Source organism: Panthera leo, chromosome B3, assembly GCF_018350215.1.
Source record: "Panthera leo isolate Ple1 chromosome B3, P.leo_Ple1_pat1.1, whole genome shotgun sequence".
In the NCBI taxonomy this organism is placed as follows: Eukaryota; Metazoa; Chordata; class Mammalia; order Carnivora; family Felidae; genus Panthera; species Panthera leo.
Genome location: NC_056684.1, coordinates 68,105,175 through 68,118,521, shown reverse-complemented (window position 1 = coordinate 68,118,521; position 13,347 = coordinate 68,105,175). Strand labels below are relative to the sequence as shown.

General features: G+C 41.2%; 1 protein-coding gene across 11 annotated transcripts in view; it reads left to right on the top strand.

Annotated features, from left to right (window-relative positions):
- FMN1 (formin 1) overlaps window positions 1-13,347 on the top strand; it is a 432,271-nt gene that overhangs the window by 268,884 nt on the left and 150,040 nt on the right. The window lies entirely within an intron of this gene.

Sequence of the window (13,347 nt, the reverse complement as noted above, 5' to 3'; positions counted from 1 at the left end):
AAGTCTTCGCTGTTGCTTTTTTCCAACTTTAAAATTTTTCAGCATTTTATTGTGAAAAGTTTTAAATGTATAAATTATTAGAATGCCATATAATAAATCCCATGTACTCAGTACCCAGCTACAAAACTACCAGTTCATTCCTGTTTCATCTGAAGTACGCTCTCTCACCAGCTGGACAATTGTAAAGTCATCCCAGCCATTTACAATTCATCTGTTAAAAATGTCAGAACACTGATAAAAGTTAAGAGATGCTTTTTCAAGCATAATTCTAGTGCCATTATTGTGCATTTAAAAACATTTATGATAATTTCTCAGTATTATCATATATGTAATTCTAATTTCCCTGACTCTATACATGCTAATTCATCCATTTGTTTACAATTAGTTTGAATGAGGACGCAGACAAATTTCATGCATTGCCTTTGCTGTGTCCCTCAGTTTTCTTTTAATCTATAAGTTTCTGCACTCCATCGTATTTCTTTTTTTCCTTTGTAATTATTATTGTTATTATTTTTTAAGAAATCAGGTCATTTGTCCTGTGGATTTTCCCACATTTTAGATGTTCTGATTGCATTGCCGTGTTCTCATTTATTACATTTTTCTGTACCCATGTGGTTCCTGTAAATTGTTAGTTTGATCTAGAGACTTCATCTGAGTAGGGTGACACTCACTTCGTGAGTGCTCTCGTATATTATATCAAGAAATACATAATATCTATTTGTTTATGTTGTTAGTGGGATTCATGATTTCATTAGAAGTGCAAAATAATTATAATGCTAACTCCATCAATTCTTCATTAGCTGGAATACTTCTGTGGAGGAACACTTTTCCTCTTCATGCACTTGGCTACGTCATTGTTTTTTAATCCCTTCTTTTTTTTCAAATGGTATTATTTCAACTTGGTTATCTTTGGCATAATTTAAAATATGACCTTTAAAAAGAGGAAATATTACTTCCATCTATTTTTCTTCGTCTCTAGAAAAGTAGACCAAAACCCATCTTACCTTTTTGAAATCTGTGTTTTGCATGTAAACAACACTCCCCTTTCTCAGTAATCATTTAAATGTAATCTTTATTTTGACATGTCATTGATAATATTTTCTGAATAGTAATCTCTCGTAGATGGTTTCAGTAGAATTTAGCATGGGTTTAGCGGTGGAGGCAATTTCAAACCACATTGTCCTTCAGGTCTCAGTCTTTGTTACCTCACAAACGTTTGTTTCACTCTGGTGCACCGCAGAAGGCTCCCAGAGGTCCCGAATCAAAAGACACTCAAAATATACACACGAGTTCTCCTCTCAAAGGAGTTTTGCTTTATTGCAAACATTAAAAATTCCACATAAAGCTAAAAATATTCTGAATTGGATGATAGTCATAGTATTCAAATGAACTATTTGTAATATTTAAGCTTAATTAAGTAGAAATAAATACATAAGTGTGAATATTAAACCTCAGAAAATGTTGCAGGAGTGGATTTGAATCTGGACAGGGGTAGCTAAAGGGGTCCACCATCACAATTAGAAAGGGATTCTTTAGTGATTTTAGGGGTTAGATCTTCTAGAAGAATTGAGTTTCATTTCAAACCAGGAAACTGTCATGCTAGTGAAAAAGTGGAACAGATAAATCAGCAGGAAAGTTTATAGCCATTTGTCAAAGAGACTGAGTTTTTTATGTAGTCTGAATTTGGAAAGGAATTCTCCAGATCTAGCGGCAGAGTCTTATCCTCAACAACAGTATTCTTCCTAAGTTTGGTGAAAATCAGTTCTGCTTGGTTTCATCATGATGATGTGTGGCGCTGTGGATATGAATCTTTACAATGGCGGCAGCATCTTAGACTTTATTCAGTTCTTTTTAGGCACATCCTGCTGTGGTATATCAGATGGCCGTATGATGAGAGTCATTCCAGCCATGTGGTATTCCATTTACCAACTCCGGACTATAAACCTTCTTTCCATGGCACTTCAGCCTTGTTGGAGTGAACGCTCATTGTGAGTTAGATAAGAGATGAGTTCACCCATACCTTTTCCAGTATTCTACTCTAGATGAGAACATGCTTACCTGAAGCACTAGCAAACTTACATGTTAGTGTTAGAAATGGCACTTGTAACATCATAGATTTCTAGCACTCGTGGGCACCATTTTAGTCCTTTCTCCTTTTTCAAGCACCTCCATTCCCCACCACAGAGTTGGCTCCTAAGTTCTTAAAAAAAAAAAAAAATCACCTCTATTCCATGTCTTCATTTAGTAATGCATTCCAGATGAACATAACCCGAGCTTAATTTTTCTTTAGAACCATTTGACTGACACTGGCATCTGAAGGTCACTTAGGAGCCCGAGCTGTGTCAGTTACATTTCATTCTGAGTCTGTGTCTGGTCGTGAATGGAATGCACTTGGCCTTGTGTTGTCATCCTGATGAAAGGACTCCCTGTGCTGATGTTGGCCCACAATGCGTGTTTTAATGTGAGAGGGGCTGCAGTGAGATCTGATTGGGGCTGGCCAGCTGGCAGCCAGGCAAGGTCGCACAACACATCAGCCCTGGTGAAATGACCACAATTAAGAGGCCATCCTTCAGCCTTTGGTCATATATTCATCTTTGTCAGTGCACAAAGACAGATGCACTAACTCGCATTTTCCAAACTCACAAGATGCTGATGTATAAACCAAAAAGTGAGAGGATACACTTAGAGAACAGACTTTTCCTTTGTCATGATGAAAATGTTTCTCACCGCTGATCATTAATACCTCCTTATCACTTGCCTCTCCTTGGCATTGTATCTTTGTTTATGCTCTTTCTCTCCTAACTGGGATCACAGGTTGGTCACCTTGATAATGGTTTAGGTACATCCATTCACAATTACCTCCCATAGATGGATAATCCAGTATTTCCTGGTTCAAGTCTTAAAAAACAACCTTGTCTTCCTCGTTTCTAAGGGTGATTGCTTCTCTGTTGTCCAGTAGACACTGCCTTTGATACATACTCAAGAAGTGGGATTTTGAGGCTCTGTACCTCCAGGTCCTACAGATAGCAAGTTTGCTCCTTTATGTCATGTTGTTTTTCTTTTCTAAGAATTTCTCTGATAATAAAGCTTTGTTTACAACTCATTGGGCTAATGTAGCACATATAAAGCCATTCAATATTTAAAATTTTAAGTTAATTAAGAAAAATAGACCAAACCTTAGAATAGATGGAATCAGAATGTCATATATTCATTTTGGTGCATTCGGGCAAAAACTTCCTTCCTTCCTGCCTTCCTACCTTCCTACCTTCCTGCCTTCCTGCCTCCCCTCCCTCAGTAAACATGGATTGAATACCAGTTGTTGTTGTTGTTGTTGTTGTTGTTGTTGTTGAATATAAATTATTGTCAAATTGGCTTCCATACAACACCCAGGGCTCATCCTGACAAGTTGAATGCCAGTTTTGTATCAGGCACCATGACAGCCACAGCACACAAGATCCAGACTCAAACATTCTCAGGAGTGCACAGGATAGTGGGAGAGATGTGCATAGCAGCCCAAGTGGACAATAGAGCTACTTACGAAATAACAGCGTAGCATCCAGACTCCTGTAAAACTCGAGCCTTAATGGACAGAACAGTGGTCATCACACAGAGAAGCTTTTCCAACTAAGGAAAGAAGGCATGCAAGGAGGAGGTCCTGCTGGAATCTATGGATCCTATGTGAATGCGGGTTGTTTCAGGCCTTGGGGCTAGAAAGGCAAGCAGCGTCCAGAACAGGAGGAGCCCTGAATATCGTCATATCATCATGCAAAATTGGGATATTATCTCATCAGTAACAGGGAGACAGGATTTAAGAGTTTCAGTCCCGTGATCTAATTTTGAATACAGAACCACCTCTCAGGCTGTGGGAGATGGGCTTGCAAGGCCTTGCGTGCTGTGGCCTCAGCTGGTCCCTCTTACTTTCCTTGGCTGTTCTTGTTCCCCGCCTCACTGCACGCTAACCACAACAGAACTCTTTGATTGCTTAAAATGGCCAAGTTCTTTTCTTCTTCTGTGTCTTTGAAGGCATAGCACTTTTTGAGTGAGCCACATTGCACATTCCCTATGTTTGAAATGCTTTTCTGCCCCACCATAGCTAGCTTCTTTCCTTTGCTAGGTTTTGGCATATAGAATCTCCCTCAGAGACCCTCCCTTCAATTGAAGCTACCCTAAGTTAATTCTCTTATATTCTACACAGCTCTCAAGACTTCATTTGTTCATTTACTGATGTTTTCATTTACATCTACCATCAGAGTGTAAGTTCTGAGATGGAGATTGCTCAGTGATGTGTCCCTAGCACCTTGAAAATGTGCCTGGCACCTGAATGATGATCATCCAGTGTCTGCTGAATGGGTAAATAGAAATCATCCTGAAGGTGGATAAATCTGCTAGAAAGGGATTGCGGGGCTTCTGGGTGGCTCAGTCGGTTGAGCATCTGACTTGGGCTCAGGTCATGATCTCATAGGTTGTGAGTTCAAGCTCCACGTCGGCCTCTGTGCTGACAGCTCAGAGCCTGGAGCCTGCTTTAGATTCTGTGTCTCCTGCTCTCTCCGCCCCTCCACTGCTCACACTCTCTCAAAAATAAATAAACATTAAAAAAATTAAAAAATCTGTTGGAAAAGGATTGTGATGATTGAGATAATAAATGGTGAAGGCCAGAACTAAGGTGTTATCTATAGAAATGTATGGAGACCACATACAGGGGCTATTTGGAGAGAGAATTGCTTCATTTAGCCACATCAGAGGCAATCTGTGACGGAGAAGTCGTATATGTACGTTGGATTTCTGGCTTCAACAGGAATGTATATAAGTACCAAAACATAAACTGGAAATACAGAAGAAAAAGTGTAGGTAGAAGCAGAAAGATCAATTCGGTTTTAGATGATCTGAGTCCAAAATGACTGGAGACATTGAAGCTATTGTATTCACCTAGCGTCTGAAAACTCTAGTCTAATGCTAAGTAGATAGGGCTATGTTGAAGATACGATGTCTCCAAAAAGGGAACCACCTTTATCGCTTTCTCTCTACCCAAGATGGTATTGGACATCTTGGAGAAAGCTGGGTCTCTAAACTGACTGAAGTTTAAAGCAGTGCATGACTAAAGGCAGGACCTTGGTTGTGGGGGAAGAATGGCTTCAGGAGACTGACCATAATACCCACAGCACTTGTATTTGGTCCAGGAGGGACTCTGAATAAGTGATTTACTTCTTGCTGGCTTTCCATCTGCTAAACTGGATGACTTGTGTTTAGAAGCATTTTGGCATCCTTGGACGCAGTGACTGCCTACATGATTGCAAATTAGTGTTTTCATTCCACGTTAGTGATTTCCTCTCATTCTTTTCCCAGGGGAGATGGAAAATTGCTGTTGACTGTTCTTGACATAAACCTCTGTATGCCTTGCAACACACTAGGTGCCAGAAACCTCTTGGCATTCATTTGGAATTTCCCGTACACTCACAATTTATATTTATAATATTTAATCTAACATCAAAATAAAACATTTTTCAGTTCAGTTCTTACCAGTCCAGAATCTCAGTTTGGGAATTCAGTTGCATCAAAGACTATCTTTCTGTTTACGAATCTCAAATCAAAATGTGGGAGGACGCCAGTTAGTTATATGCCCAGAATCTAAGACCCAGATCTGAGAATGCCCGCTGGACTTTGCTCCCTTTTACCTATTAATTTCTAGAAATCTCTGTCCATGTTTATACCAGGTGTCTAAAACATAATTTTACCAGGCATCTGAAATTCACCATGAATTGCCTAGGATTTTCCTGGGGAACATTCTAATTCTAGCCTGGAAGACCCTTTACTGAAGGCAGGTGGTCTCCAAATTTTTTATTGTGCACTCTACCAGTAAAAAGTTTCAGAACACGCTTCTTAAGCTCTGTTTTCTAAAACATGTATATCATATAAATGTGTGACAGAACTAATATCCACATTATAAAACAAATGCCAAAATGTGAATTAAGGTGAGATTCATATTATTTTTAAATGTCTTGCTAATTTCTCTGGCTTTGGGTTCTCATTGGCTAATATCTCAAGGCTCAGTATAAAAATAGGGATGGACTCATTATTAACAATAGTGTATTTAAACCCATGCTTCAAATAGTCCCTTGATAAATTCTGTTATAATATATGGGGGTCAGTGTCTTGGCAAATCTGACTCAACTGTCCTTGCTTTTAACTCATTGCATGACTGGTGGAGAACTTGTACTGTCAGTCAGAGTGTCTGCTCTGCCATTTTCTTATTGTTGATGGATTATTTTGGGGGGTTTCTCTGCAGGAACCTTCTTTTTTTTAACTTTTTTTTAACATTTATTCTTTTTTTGAGACATGGAGACAGAGTGTGAGCAGGGAAGGGGAAGAAAGAGGGGGAGACACAGAAGGCCCTGAGCTGTCAGCAAAGAGCCTGATGCAGGGCTCGAACTCACGAACTGTGAGATCATGACCTGGAGCCAAAGTCGGACCCTTAACCGACTAAGCCACCCAGGTGCCCCATCTGCAGGAACCTTCTGAAGCCAACTTGTTTATTTTGTCCAGTTTAGCTAAAACCAGATTGTAGAATCATAATACTTCATTTAAGTGGGCCCCCCAAAACCACAGTATATTGAAAGTAAAAGAACAAGTAAGGATGCCACATAAGAAGGAGTTTACCCACCAAAGGTGACATGTGATCCCGAGCTGCTGACATACTGAATGAAGGTGCCAGGGTCAGTCAACTTACTGAATATTAAAAGACCTCAATTTTTAAAATGATCTCTGGGTGAATGGAAACAATAGGCCTAATACTTCCCTTCCCTTTCCCACCTTCTTCTTCCTCTGAGTCTGAAACACCTGAGCAGCAGGGTTCCCACCCACCCCTTTCTAAACCACTGTACATTCCTTCACTCACAGAGCTGAGTCCTGAAAGCAGAGGGTGGCATTTCTTTGTACTTTACCTTCAGGCAACTGGCTGAGACCATCCAATCTGCCCGGAATGTAATTTTGGCTTAAAAGAACCAGAACTAATGGAAGAACAGAAGCAGCTTAACCCAAACTGTTTCTCATTCCACTGCCCTACGGAGAATAGAATGGAGGAAGGAGGGGAGGTTTTGTGAATTCTGCGCCTGTGTCCTTCTTTGAGGTTTGAACCATGGACAATTTTAATTACACCTATAAAATGGTACCTTGGGCACCTTCGGGCATAGTACATGCCTGAACTTAGGTGAGAATTGGGAGTTTTGCTTTATAAGACTGAGTGATTTTGAGTTTTGGCAATAGACAAGCGTCCCTTTTGGGACAGTCCTTTCTTCTACCGCCCAGCCAGCTCCCGCCGACTATGTCATTTACACTTGCCTTCTCTTTCCATCAAAGCCCAAATTAAGGTCTGTACCAACTAGTATGACACATTAGCAGGCATTTGGTGATGTAGGTGAGACTGTAAGTACAGGCCCTTGATAGTTCTTGTTCTTTATGGGACTGGAGGCAAATTTTGTTTGTGTTTCTTCATTCTTTGTGCCTTTGCTGTTCCTTTTAGTCTGTTCCAGCATGCAATTGTTAATATCTTTAAAAAAAGATAAGACTTTATATTACTCTAGCTTGTATTTTCTTTTTATATTTATATTTTCTTTTAAGACAATGGCTTTTCAAGTTCCTCAGTTCTAGTTTTTAGAAATTTTTTGCTCTGACTTTGACTGCAATACTGATGATTTTGAATAACTGCAAGTAGTTCGCAAAGATTGAAGTTAGACTGTTTTCTTATGTATATTGCGATAGCATATTAGGACTGTATTAAATATTAGTGATTATTAAATAACGGTGAGTTTATGGTTGTGTATAAGACACAAACAGAATTTTTGTAGCATGAGGCATATCTGGTTCCCACCGGGAGGCTGTTGATTAATGTAAAAAAAAAAAGCACGTAATGCTATTTAGAGACCACAGTGTTTGTGTAGACTGTCGTGGGGAGTTGGCTCACTGATTTTTTTGTTTGTTTTTTAAGATGGTAAGGATTTTAGGTGGAGGGATTATTTATAGCCTAGCACTTATAAAGGATAAAAGAAGCATAATCCTAGTCCAGTAAATTTGATTATGGAACTGAGCTTGGGAAATCAAGCTGTCTGACCTCGTGCCTTAGTTTCACCATCTGTAAAACTAGGTCCAGCAGCAGCACCCACCTCACACTTAGAATAATGCCTGGTACACAGGAAATTCCCGATAAATGCAGCTGTTCATTTATTAAGTATAACTGTTTAGGTAGTAAGGTCTGCCTAGACAGAGATTATTTTAAGCTTTAGTAATCGGTGCCTTTAGCATTTCATCTGGAAAGACGCATAGAGCTAGGCTTTGTGCGTCCCTATATCTGCCCAGGTGTGCCTGGTGCCAGAGGTGGAACGTAGTGGTCAGTAGGGAAAAGTGAGGCATATTGAGAAAAGGTTGTAGGAGATCTATGACCATGGCAAAGAGACCTGGTTACAGACCTCTTCAGTGGGGGCAGGCTCTCCCCCCCGACTCCACACTTCAATCTGCCTGGCCCCCTTTTCACCTCTTGCCAAGTTTTATCCTGAATTTGGTCTTCCCTCTCCATGACGGCCTTGTCATTATGAGGTGAGCCTGTGGGGAGATGTTCCTGCTGGACCTTTCCTCAGCTCTCGGATGCTACCCCTGCCTCATCCATGACCCCACATCCTTGCCTTTTCTTTGGTAGAGGTCAGGGTAGTTGGTTTGTGGGAGTTTTGAGGGGTCTGTTAGCTGAGAGTTTTAAAAACCCAATGCCTTCTATGATATGGTCCCCATTTCATTCTCTTTCCCTTACAAGTTGAATATTTATTAAGCCGTAGAAATATCAGTAATTTGGACCAAACAGCTAAGTTTTATGCTGGCCATTTGGAAGTTAATGTTGTTAAGAAAATAATTTCTATTAGTAGAGCCAAATAATCCTATTAATCTTTGTTTTCGTGGGCTGAGAATAAATCTGCAAACAATTTGCAAACAATTATTAAACACCCACTTTGTGCAAGGTGTTCATGTCAACCACTTACTGAAGGAAACAGAACAAGGCATAAACTGGGCAGCATAGAGGTGATTTTTAAAATCAACATCAGCCAAATCCTAGTAAGCTACCCCAGCTCTATCTGTCTGTGGCATCTTCCACACCTTGGATGACCAGATTTACTTTGGCTAATCTAACAGACCGAGGCGTGTGCCTTTCCTACCTCAGTCTTCCATGTGTTTCTTGCCCAGAGGTGTTCCTTCAGTCAAAAAGAACAGCTCCTTTAAGTAACTGCTTGTGTTTTACTAATTAGAAGCCCTTCAAACAGCAAGCACAGTCATTTTTGGTTTATTTGGAAATGGTTGCACTCGGGGATAGAAAAGTGTTCCGGGTTAAAAATGGCTAGAGGGCTGAGAGAATTCCTGCATGTTCTTTCTACTTACCCTGGTCTTGTGAAAAGCCGCCTCCAAACTGGAGAGGGAATTTCCCTATCGTGTAAGACCCTGACCCTGTGCATGTGCCTGAAGCAGGCACATAGTTTTTATGTGTGCCTGTTAGTTTGAATCTGTGATACTGATCTGCTTTTTGTCCCTGCTGACGGTTATTATATCTTAATGGGCGAAACACTACTCTAATGATCCTTGTGTATATAATTCTTGGAGTACAGAGCAGGCACCAGAGGACCACATAAAAATGTTTGCCTCAATTTCCCTGCAAAAAAGGGGCCCAGAAACCAGACTTGACCAAGTAACAGATTTTTAAAGGTAAAGGAACCCAATAAAATTACCAGCTTTTCACAGCGTGTGTCTATTTCCTTTCGACATATTGTGAGGTGTAGGTGAAATATTCTAACCGAACTGACAGTGTGAGTGGGGATAACTAAGGAGAGAGGGAGATAAAAGTAGAAACCACCAGCAATGATTGATATTGCAGTAGCAGGGAGTTGTCGGGGTCTCCCCTTTGTGGATTTGACGCTTCACCTTTCTGACACCATTTGCAGGAGTTGTTGGTATAATGAGCCCCAAACAGATGGGAACAAAAGCTAGAATGACCCGGAATTACTGTATCAGGGCTTTGAGGCATGCTATAGAATTGTGTAGGCTGGTATTTGCTTATCCAGCTCATAAGATACAAGGTAGGGGTGTGTGTGTGTGTGTGTGTGTGAGAGTGTGTGTGAGAGAGAGAGAGAGAGAGAGAGAGAGAGAGAGAGAGCGCGAGAGCACATGCATGCTACAGAGCAAGAAAGACAGAGTGTGGTTTTTAAAGTATAAAATGGAAAGAGTTACCTAATCCCTAGTAATTCCAAATATGTTTTAATCAATGACTAATTTCTTTCTGTATAGTAATCATCTGTGAACTAATTAATGGGCTCATGTAATGGTTAGAAGTTTGGTGATAAGTGCCTTCAAGAACAGACTCTTGGGGCATCTGGGTGGCTCAGTCAGTTGAGGGTCCGACTTTGGCTCGGATCATGATCTTGTGGTTTATGGGTTCAAGCACCACATAGGGCTTGCTGCTGTCAACCTGTCAGAGCACGGCCTGGTTCGTATCCTCTGTCCCCCTCTCTTTGCCCCTCCCCAGTTTTTGCTCTCTGAAAAATAAATATTAAAAAAAAAGAATCAACTCTGTAATACACTGTGCCAATATTTGTGGAATAGAATGATCAGTTATTGATTCCAGCCCTATGTAGGAACTTAAAATGTTTCTGGTGAATAGGAGGCAGAATTATGTGCACGAAAACAGCTCTTCTAGGAGTCCTAGTACCTATGCCCTTACTTTTTAGACCTTTGGCCAATAATCTAACCTTCATTGGCTACTCTGTAGTAGAGAAATGATAGAAATAATTTCCTTAAGGGGTGCCTGGGTGGCTCAGTCGGTTAAGCGGCCGACTTCAGCTCAGGTCACGATCTCGCGGTCCGTGAGTTCGAGCCCCGCGTCGGGCTCTGGGCTGATGGCTCAGAGCCTGGAGCCTGCTTCCGATTCTGTGTCTCCCTCTCTCTCTCTGCCCCTCCCCCGTTCATGCTCCGTCTCTCTCTGTCTCAAAAATAAATAAAATGTTTAAAAAAAATTAAAAAAAAAAAAAGAAAGAATTTCCTTAAGCTCCTAGACTCAACCAGGATATCTCTTCAGAGTGCTTCTTCCACCTCTGAATTTTATTTTGTTTTTAAGACCCTTACATGGAAGAGAGAAAACCTCAGTGGAATACTTGGCATTGACCCCAAATTAATCTAATTCTTCCTTCATAACTAGTTTTCCTCTCCCCCATTTCTCCCCCAGGTCCATATCTAGCTCTTTTTTTTTTTTAATTTTAAAAAATATCCATTTTTGAGAGAGACACAGAGCATGAGTGGGGGAGGGGCAGAGAGAGAGGGAGACACAGAATCCAAAGCAGGTTCCAGGCTCTGAGCTGTCAGCACAGAGCCTGACACAAGGGTTGAACCCATGGACCGCAAGATCATGACCCAAGCAAAAGTCAGATGCTCAACCGACTGAGCCGCCAGGCACCCCAGGCATATACAGCTCTTAAGCTCCTCTGCCTATTCCTGTGGGTGGCCCAAAGCCCTTCCTCCAATTGTAGATGTAGGGCCTCAGGTGGTTTTCACTCCAGCGTCCTCAGTCCCATAGCTACTTAGTTATGCCACTCGGTAGTGCTCTGTAGTGTCCTTCTCCTCTGTCCTGTGCTTTCTATCCATGGTATTTGCTACTTCTTGCTCATTGGAATAGATTCTAAACCAGTTTTTCCAAATTTTGACATGTCCTATAGAATATAACTGTTAGGTTTACTACACCACTCATAACTTCTCAGTGCCTCCATGCTGTGTATTGAGTGCCTTATAGGCTCTTCATCATGGCCTTCATCAGAATTCTACCGATCTTGCTCTAGACTAGAATTAACACTCTCTTCAACCAAAATGGAACTACCTGCCCTTGCCTGAATCTTCCATGAGCCTGTCTGCATCTGTTTCTTCCATGTGAAATGTCTCGCATCCTTCCAGTTGATGTTCACTGGAACTTGTAAATTTACAGATTGTCATTGCTTGGAATGCATTTGGCTCAGTTAATGGTAATTCATAAATGGGTGTCTGAGGTATCTGCCTGAAGCAATATAACCATTGAATTTTTACTCGTAACCTTTTCACCTAAGGTGATACTGCTGTTTAAAACATTTTTGGAGGTGAAGAATGAAGGGAAAGCTATTTTCCTTATTATTTCCTTGAAAATGAGGCAAGTAGCGTATCTCCAGTGAGTGTGTAGATGAAGGCATGATTATGCAACCTGACCAAATAAACCTTGATTTCTTACCGGGGACTAGTGGGGGTGAGCAAACAACCCTAATTCAGATACACCCCTCAGAAGACAATATTTTCATCTACCAAAATCCTATCCTTTTCCAAAATTTGTTTTCTTTTAAAGACCCTATGCTCTCTTATCAGGAAGCATTTCCTGATACCTAACAGAAGAACTCCCGTTGGTATTCTTGTAACCTGTATCCCACTTTTATCCCTGTTACATACCAGGTGTGAGGCCAGATGCTGGGGTTATCGGGATGCTTAGAAACCATCCCTGACTACAGGCTTCCTCAGTCCAGCAGTGGAGGGTAACTGTTCTGCTACACGCTGTTAATACAGGCTCTTTATTAGACTTTCTTCCCCTGTGTAAAATACACATGCAGGTGAAAGAGGAAGAGAGTGAGGACTTAGGAATCTGAAGGTCAAGGAGTTCCTTCCAGGGCAGGAAACCTTTCCCCTGGGCCTTGGGGGAGGGTGTATGGGAAGGGAAGAATCCTTGGCATGCCGCCCCAAATGGCTGGAGCACAGGCAGCCTGGGAGAAGGGGAAGTGGTAGCGGATGAGAGTGGAAGTGTAGCTTGGGACTGGGAAAGGAATGGGCTTAAACATCAGGCCAAGGCATTTGGGGTTTACCCAGTATTTAAAGGAAATACGTATGAGGTATTGTAAGCATCAAAGTAAAATGTTGAGACCCATGGTTTTAAAAATAGAATGGTGGCAGGGCACCCGTGTGACTCAGTTGGTTAAGCGTCCGACTTTGGCTCAGGTCATGATCTCATGGTTTGTGAGTTTAAGTCCCCCATCAGGCTCACTGCTGTCAGCACAGATCCTGCTTCAGATCCTCTGTCCCCCTCTTTCTCTGTCCCTCCCCTGCTCATGCTTGTGCTCTCTCTCTCAAAAATAAATAAACATTAAAAAATCATAATGGTGGTGGTTTGATGAACAGTAGATTGATAGGAGAGATGGAAATTGGAGGTGACAATGAGGCTGACTTTCTGAATGGACCCAAAGGTATCTTGTATTTCTTTGAAAACACTTGAGCCATTATTTTTTGTAATGACAACTATTTGTGCATATCCCTTACTAT